This window comes from Rattus norvegicus, chromosome 18 (genome assembly GCF_021556685.1).
Source record: "Rattus norvegicus strain SHRSP/BbbUtx chromosome 18, alternate assembly SHRSP_T2T, whole genome shotgun sequence".
Taxonomy (NCBI): domain Eukaryota; kingdom Metazoa; phylum Chordata; class Mammalia; order Rodentia; family Muridae; genus Rattus; species Rattus norvegicus.
The window spans coordinates 42681079-42690077 of NC_141551.1; the positions used below are offsets into that span (position 1 = coordinate 42681079).

The 8999-nt window shown below is 42.9% G+C and overlaps 2 pseudogenes across 1 annotated transcript; both read right to left on the bottom strand.

Annotated features, from left to right (window-relative positions):
• Nucleotides 1-360: 360 nt before the first annotated feature.
• On the bottom strand, nt 361-8772 carry Ralgdsl5 (ral guanine nucleotide dissociation stimulator like 5; annotated as a pseudogene). Its single transcript, XR_015643129.1, has 3 exons — nt 8557-8772; nt 8236-8431; nt 361-690 (listed from the first exon to the last, which is right to left on the bottom strand). The product of XR_015643129.1 is annotated as a ral guanine nucleotide dissociation stimulator like 5 (transcript).
• Nucleotides 2083-3054, bottom strand: Rpsa-ps24 (ribosomal protein SA, pseudogene 24; annotated as a pseudogene).
• Nucleotides 8773-8999: the final 227 nt, after the last annotated feature.

An 8999-nucleotide genomic window follows, 5' to 3' on the forward strand; every position in this document is an offset into this window, starting at 1 on the left:
GAGTAAAAAGGCTATTTCTCAGGGGAGGGAAGTCAGGCTGTGGGATTGGAACTGCTGCTGGATTGAAATCAGCAGCTGATCGTGAGTTACAGGAACAATAGCTCAGATATAGCACAGAGTGCAATTGATGAGCAGAGGTGACAGTGCCATCCTCTAAATAGGTAGGCCCACTATGACAAGCAGGACATGACTGAAAGATACCTCGTATGTACAGACATACTGAGAAACAGCTTCCACAGCTGCTATCCTGTGTGCTGTCTGGGCTGCTGCCGCCACATCTGTCTACAGGGACTCATGCATCACAGAAACTTCTGGGGGTTTTTGTGTCCAGCAGCTCTGGTGCACAAGTTTGTTCTGGCTCCAGAGTGGCTCTTTCCCCTGCTGATTTACACCCACTCAATGTGCGGATCTGAGGCAGTGTGTCTCCCCAGATCTGAGTCTTCCTCATCCTTGGTTTGTGAATCCTTGGCATGTTCTTCCTGCAACTGGGTCAGGAGCCTCTTGACGCGGACACTAAGATCAGAGTGTGGCATGCACACACTCAAGTAGGCCTTCAGGTATTTCAGAGGCAACAGGTCTGCTGGGTCACAAAAGTCCTCAGGATTCGTGTCCATCCATGTTTCCAGGAAGCTACAGAGGGTGTTCTTTACTTGTTCGTCCTCTTTAGAATAAGGTTTGAAGTAAGCATACCTAGAAAATACCAAAGAGTATGTCACCTCTGAAGTCCCAGTCCCCTCACCAATTACTGTCACTTCTGGCTGCTCTCAGATATATTTGTTCAGATGTACACAATAGGTGCTTTCCATGTATCTGTGCCAAAGATGAACACAGGTGTCTGTATCCAGACCTCTCCTTGGTCACATGGTTTTCTGCATTGTCTTTCATGGATCTCTACTTTGGACACATCTCTACTGCTACTCCAATATTTCTAGTACCTCCTTTATGTATGAGAGAATTGCATTCACTAAGGCCTCAGAAATATTGCCAGAATGGTAAAGAGCTTTTCAAAGGTAGAGGGGTTGGTTACAACCATTTTAGGGTCTCAGCTCTGGACAGCCCAATCCCTTGAACCAAGCATGGGAGAAGGAATTGCTTAAAGCCTGCTAATGGGTTCTGACAATTATGTAGACAAGAAAAAGATGGAGACAGAGACAGAGACTGAAACTTAGACAGAGCCAGAGCCTGAGATAGAGACAAGAGATAGAGACTGAGAGAGAGAGGGAGAGGAAGAAGAAACGGAGAGGGAAACAGAAGAGAAAGGAAGATGGGGATGGAGATGAGGGAGAGGGAGAGAGGGAGAGGGGGAGGGAGAAGGAGAGGGAGGGGGAGAGAGAGAGAGAGAGAGCCAGCGAGAGAGAGAGAGAGAGAGAGAGAGAGAGAGAGAGAGAGAGGAGAGGAGAGACACTTCTGCTCTCAATTTCAACAACAATGCAGGAGTGTTCCTCTTTCTCCCTACCCTCACCAGCATCTACTCTTTTTGATCTTATTCATTCTGATTGTGAGGTGTGAGCTGGCATCTTAGGGTTGCTTTCATTTGTCATTCCCTCTTGAGTTAGGATGTGGATTCTTTTAAATTAATTAATTAATTTATTTATTCATTTTTACACCCCCGAGTTTATTCTGCTCTGGTCCCACCTCTGAGGATTCTATACCCCATATGTCCTCCCTTAGGTCCTCCCTTCCCCCATGGTCTGCTCCTGACCCATCTTAACAAGGATTTCCCCACCATACCCACTCCACATGAACTTTAATGTTTCTGGGGCCACCAATTTCCTGAGGGTTAGGTGCATCGTCTATGAATGAACCTAATTCAGGGAATCCTCTGCTATATAGATGCTATAGGCCTCCTCTCAGCCAGTGTATGCTTCCTGGTTGGTGATCCAGTGTTTAAGAGATCCAGGTTCTTTGAGACTGCTGATCCTCCTACAGGATTGCCTTCATCCTTAGCTTCCTCCCGATTCATTCAGCTAGATGGGTCTGCACCTTCTGTTCATTGATTGGATACACATTTCTTATTCAACTTTGAATTCATTCTTTTTCAACTGACCAACCCTAAAGACAGGAGGAAAACTTTATTTTCATTTATTTGTTTTTTTCAGGTTTTAGGAACCGTATTTTCCTTCTACCTTTTCCCCCTTTGCTTAGGTTTCTGCAGAGCAGCTCAGGACTACTTAGTGGTGGCTTCAACCCACCAGTGGCCTGTGCTGTGGGAGTTGGTGGTCAGTCCTCAATGGCTGCCTTTGTACTCCAGTCTTCCATGGAGAACTGCTGGATGGGCACAGAGGGCATCTGCACACCATCAGACCAGTCATCCACTGCAGACTGAGCATCAGTGAACTCAGTCTCTGGTGCAGTCCATTCACCCTGGATTCTTCCTTGGTCACAGCCTTCTCAGCACCAGCCTGCTCTTCCTTCTCAATCTCCTCTAGGTCTCTGTAGAAGTAAAGATCAGGACGAACCTCCCGTAGTTACTCACATGAGATAGTTCCTTGCATGCGCAGTACTTCCCCGGGCCAGCATCCACCACATGAAACCCACTGAGTAAGCTCCCTTGTTGTTGCATGGGATGGCAATGTCCACACAGCACAGCGGAGAGTTTGTGTTACATAGAGCAATGGTGGGCAGGTTGACATAAGAGGACTCTGTGAGGTGCTGTAGATTATCCCGGGGATCAGTCACCATTAGAAGTTGTGGTTCCCTGAAAGCTGATTGGATCTGGTTAGTGAAGGACACATGTGTGAATTGGTCAACACTTGGAGTGGCTCCTGTGGCAGCACCAAATTTCATCACAGCTCAGTTCCTGGAGCCAGTGTTCCTGGAGGAGATGAAGCTGACATCAACAGGGTTCTCAATGGCAACAATAGCTCCAGCAGCAATGAACAACTTCTCCCAGGTCCTCTTCAGGTTCATGATGCAGATACTGTCACTTGTCCCTTTGTAGAGGTACTACTCCATCTGAAAGTCAAGGTTGGTGCTACCTAAGTGGGTTCCTGCAGCAAGGAATTTGAGGACACTGACCTCCTTCATCTGTAGGACATCACAGTCTCTGGACATTGTGTAAGTTTCCCTTTTAAGTTTCGATGAGAACCAAGAACAATGTCATATGGACCTATCCCACGGTAGTGGGGAAAGGGGAAACTTCTTACAGATCCTTAAAATAAGATTTATGGAGACAACCCTTTACTTTTGTGTTCTTTGATGCCTCTTCTGTTCTTTGTTTCTGTGTGAATCTGCTTGTTGCAATGTGACTCTGTGTGTTTTTCTACTTCTTACTCTGTCTCTCTGTCTCTGTCTGTCTCTGTCTCTGTCTGTCTCTGTCTCTTAGTCTCTCTCTCCATCTCTCACCATTTCTCTTCATCTCTTTCTGTCTCTCTGTCTCTGTCTCTCTCTCACTCCCTCTCTCCCACCACTATTTTTGTCATCTCTAGCAAATCCCCCTTCATTCATATTCAGAATAGGGCAGGCTTTCCAAGTATATTCAGCAGTCATGGCTTATCAGTTTGTGTTAGGACAGGGCACCTCCTCTTCTATTAAGGTTAGAGCATGCAAACCAGTGAGGGGAATGGCTCCCATGGACAGGCAGCAGAGTCAGAATGAGCCCCTACTACCAGTATTAAGGCTTCACAAGAAGATGAAGCTACAAAAATGTTACAACATTCTGAGGGCCTTTGTAAGTCCAATGTAGCCTACCAGGTCACCATGCAGGCTCTCTGGTGAACATTTCACTTTCTGTATCTTTGGGCTTATGTGGCTGGATCTCCTTTTTTTACCCCCAGTGGTGTCTTCTACCTCCCAGCTCCTACAAAGTTTCTACAACTTTTCCACAATATTTTCCAAGCTCTGCCTACTGTCTGACTGTATGTCTTTACACTTTTTTTCTATCACTTTCTAAGTGAAGCTTTTCTGATGACAATTGGGTTAGGACCAATCTCTGAGTATACCAGAATATTATTAGAAATCATTTCATTGGCATTTTTCTATTCATTTTTTCTATCATGTTTCTGTGTAAATGTGTGCCTCTGTTTGGTCCAACCTCTGGTTCTTGGTGCTCCAGGCATTGCAAGAGGTGGATACACTCTCATGGCATGGGGCTCAAAGGTGTCAAGGCATTCTTTAGACACTTTCATACTTTCTTTGCTCCCTCTACTGTACAAAATGTAGGTGAAATGTTTTGTGTCTGCGCTGATATCCTAATGTGTCAACTGGAAGTCTTTCTGATTATAGGAGAAGGCTCAATATCCCAAAATACTAGGAATCTTAGCTGGGTTTCCCCCTCATATATTCCTAGTAGTATCCCTTGTACTAGGATTCCAGCTTGTCCCAGAGATACCCCCTATTCTAATTTATTCTCCAAACCCTCTCTCCCATTGTCCCAATTGATTCCTCCTTTTCTCATCTCTAGCCTTCATTTACACCCGTCCCTTAATTACCCCTTCACCCCAGTATACCCAAGATAGGTGTCTGTTTTGTCTCCCCTTCATACTGAGAAGCATGCATCTATCTCTTGGGCCCTCCTATTACCTAAAGTCCCTGTGTCTGTGGATTGTAGCATTTTTGTTGTTTACTTTAAAAGTAATTTCGACATTTAAGAGTTCATATTATATTTGTTTTCTTGTTCCATTCATTTGCCAGGATGGAACAAGATGTTGACTTTAACAGCTGAAGAATATTCCAGTGTATAAATGTAAAACATTTTCTTTATCCATTCTTCAGTAGGACTTTACGTTGTTTCTAACCATTACTAATAGACACTGTAGGGTGGTAGTTTAGTAAGTGAACATTTAGTACCCAAAGTCTTGACTTCCAAAGTTGTTGCACAATTTTGCACTTCCACCAACAATGGAAAAGTGTTCGCCTTGCTCTATATCCCTGTAAGCATACACTATCACTTGTTTTTTGGGTTTTAGCCATTCTTACAAGTAAGATTGAATCACAATGTCATTTTATTTGCATTTCCCTGATGACTAAGGATGTTGAACATTTTTCCTTGTGCATTTAAGCGAGAGTATTCTGTTGAGAATCCAGTTTAGACCTGTATTGTTGGTCCATGTCCTGCCTGCATGTCCACTGCAGAGGCATAACATGGAGAGTTTGACTGTGCTTATCCCAGAGACCTTACGTTGAGGCAATGGATGCTCCAGGAGTGGAAAATGCATTCTGAGATGGGAGATAGCCATACCTTGGCTTTCAGCTCTCTAGTCAGCCTCAGAAAGCTCTGCAGCTTTACAAAAAAAACCCCTGTAAACAATAACCATACTATAAAACCTTTGTCTTAACATGGTGTCAGGTTTGTTAGATATGCATGTACTTTTGTAATAAAAATATTGTGGGAGTAACCAACAGATATCTGACTTGACTTAAGATTCATTTTCTGAAATGGACCCTAGAACCTGACCAAGAACCTGAGATTACATAGTTCAGAGACCTGGGGAAAATTTAAATCTGACCATTCTACAAAAGAAAGAAAGAGTAAACTGGAGAAGTGTCTTCCTGTACCCATCTTTAATACAGGATTATCTCCACTTGATAACACCTTGCAGTTCAGTTTTTCTAAGAGAATCTCTAGGGAAACAAACTACTCCTAAGTGCAGTCCTCATGGTCATCAGAAAGTGGCCAAGAGAAAATGAATCCATTTATATCTATTGAGGATACTCCTGGTTTCATAGTGTTCTATCAGGGCTTTGTGTAATTTACTTTTTATATTTCACTATTATTTATATATTGACTTTTCCTCTTTTAACTCTCTGTGTCCTTTGTGTATGTAATATGGATTCCATGTTACTGTTTTTAAGGGCTTTTATGCTCATTCTTAGCCCTGGAGAAGGGGATTCTGAAATCTTCACACTTTCTGCATGGCTGACTGCAGTTGCTGTTTCCTGGGGAGGGAGAATCATGTTCGTTTGAGGATGTGACCTGTGGTGGACTGACTGTACGTGTGCACTAAGTCAGCGGCCACATACCTATTCCTACATGATCCACACTATTGGATACAGAGAGTGTGAATAAAATTGGAATATAAAATCATAAAATATTGTCATGGTATGAGTAGATGGATGTGATGAGGGGTGGTTAAAATCAAACTGCTTTGTATACTTTTTGAAAGTGTTTTCTTCATTTGAAAAGTACCTTCATACCCATTAAAACCCCTTTCCCCAACTTTCAGCTCTCTGCCTGCATAGATCTCTTCATTATGGAAATTCTTGCCTAATTCTAGACTAGTATTTGGCTTCTTTGCTTAGCACAGTAACTTTGCCTATGCTGTAGCATGAATTAGCAAAAACTACAATTAATCTGTTCATCCACTGCAGACCTGTTGTGCAGTTTGGATTTCTGATTTTTAATTCTTTGGAGGATTTACATATCATTAGACAAACAAAGTCATATTAGTTGCCTTTATATTTTTGAAGTACTGACGTGCCATGATTCTATTATTCCCCATCCTCGTCAACCCTGTGAATATCTGGGTGTATACTATAGCAACTTCTATGTGGATTGAATTGTTAACCGCTGGATGAAAGTGGCACCAATTCTCAGGTTTAGTCTGAAAGTTACCAAAAGGTAATGTTGAGCATTATTGTATGTGATTTATAATGATGTGTATACCTTCTTTAGAAAAAAAGAGTATTTAACACATTTCCCTTTTATATTTTTTAAATATTTCACTTGTTTTAAGTGCTTATGTTTTTTTAAATTATGTTCATTCCTTATACAACTTTGAATAAACATAAAATAATTTATCAAATAGAATATTCATAATTTGCAGATATTTTCTCTCATGAGAAATGAGACAGCATTTTTGACAATGTAAACCAAATACTAACAATTTATTAAAACTAATATTTACCTAAAATCAACATTGAAAGCATTAGGAGTAAAAAGAATATTTCTTATGGACAGGAAGGCTAGCTATGGGGTTGGAACTGCTGTTGGATTGAAATCAGCAGGTGATCATGTGTGGCAGGAGCAGCAGTTCACATATATGACAGACTGCAATAGATGACCAGACTGACAGAGTCATTCCCTAACTAGGTAGGCCTACTGTAGCAAGCAGGAGGCGACTGAAAGATACATTGTATCTACAGATATCCTGAGACAAATGTTCCACAGCTGCTATGATGTGTGCTGTCTAGTCTAAGGCTACCACATCTGCCTACAACTACTCATGCATCAGAGAAACTTCTGTATATTTTTGTTCCCGCCAGCTCTGGTGCACAAATTGGTTCTGGCTCCAGAGTGGCTCTTTTCCCTGCTGATTTACACCCATTCAATGTGTGGATCTGAGGATGAGTCTCTCTCCAGATCTGAGTCTTCCTCAACCTTGGTTTGTGAATCCTTGGCATGTTCTTAGATCAGAGTGTGGCATGCACACCCTCAAGTAGGCCTTCAGGTATTTCAGAGACAACAGGTTGGCTGGGTCACAAAAGTCCTCAGGATTCGTGTTCATCCATGTCTCTAGGAAGCTACAGATGGTGTTCTTTTCTTGTTCATCCTCTTTAGAATAAGGGTTGAAGTAAGCATACCTAGAGAAGACCAAAGAGAATGTCACCTGTTACGTTTCAGTCCTCTCCCCTAATACTGGCTCTTATGGCTGCTCTCACAAATATTAGTTCAGTTGTACACAATAGGTGTTTTCAATGTATCTGTGCAGATGATGAACACAGGCCTCTCTACTCATACATCTCCTTGGTCACATGGTTTCCTCCATTGACTTTCATGGATCTCTACTTTGGACACATCTCTACTGGGTACTCAAATATTTCTAGCACCTCCTTTATGTATGAGAGAATTGCATTCACTAAGGCCTCAGAAATATTGCCTGATGGGTAAAGAGCTGCTTCAAGGTAGAGTGGTCAATCACATCCATTTTAGGGCCTCAGCTGTGGACAGCCGAATAGTTTGGACCAAGCCTGGGAGAAGGAATTGCTCAATGCTAATGGGTTCTTAATGGGTCAATTATGTAGACAATAATAAAATGGAGACCAGAACAGAGACTGACACATAGACAGAGACAGAGACTGAGATAGAGACAGAGAGAGAGACTGAGACAAGGCAGGAAAGGGAGATGGAGAAGGGCAGAGGGAAAAAATGATAAAGAGAGACAGCAAGAGACACACACAAACATAGGGAGATGTAGAGGATTAAAGGGAAACAATTGAGAGACAGAGCTGGGGGATGGGAATTCCTGAAACCAACAGGAGGATCTGAGAACTTTGGACTTGGAGATGGGCACTCACCTCACAAACAGCAGGTCCAATACCTGTCGGGGTGTGGCAAAATATCTGTATGTAGACAGAAAAACAAGGACCATGAAGGGTCCCATTTCTTCAGAGAAGGCACCAGCGTGTTCATCTGCTCAACCACTATCTGTGCCCTGGAGCAGGCCTCTCTCTGGGGCTCCATCTGGTCATGTTGAGCAGAAGCATTCTCCACCTGAAGAGAGATCAAAGTGGAGGGTTCAACCTGACCCAGATCTGCACCCTTCTTAATGGCTCTCCTCATCCAAGTTTACCTGAATTATCTCAATGCCAAACCCACAGAGAAAAGAGAGCACTTACCTGGTCTGTATGGTCCTGTCCTTGGCTGGCCTTGGTCAAAGTTGTTCCCTCTTTTGAAAATGGCCACAGGCGTTGAAGGCAAGAATGAATCCTGTGCCACCAGACACCATCATGGCCTTCCCTGTTGTCTTTCTTGAGCCCTGAGCCTTGAGTAGTCTGAAGACAGCAAGAGAACATCCTGCCCTCCCTACTGTCTCTGACAAGTGAGCCTACAGGGCTTCCTATAACCAGTGGGTTGCCTGGTTACCAAGGTTCTGCTTTGTTAGGTCATTTTCAAGAGGGTAGTTCCATTACTGTCCCTTCTTAAAGGTTCCCATGTCCTCTTCCATTTCCTAGGTGCAGGAATAAACGCAGGTATATATCTGTTAATCTCTCAACTGTTCCCAGAGATATGTAGATATATACAGCACCTAAGCTTTCTAAGATGAGTCCCAACTGTGTAA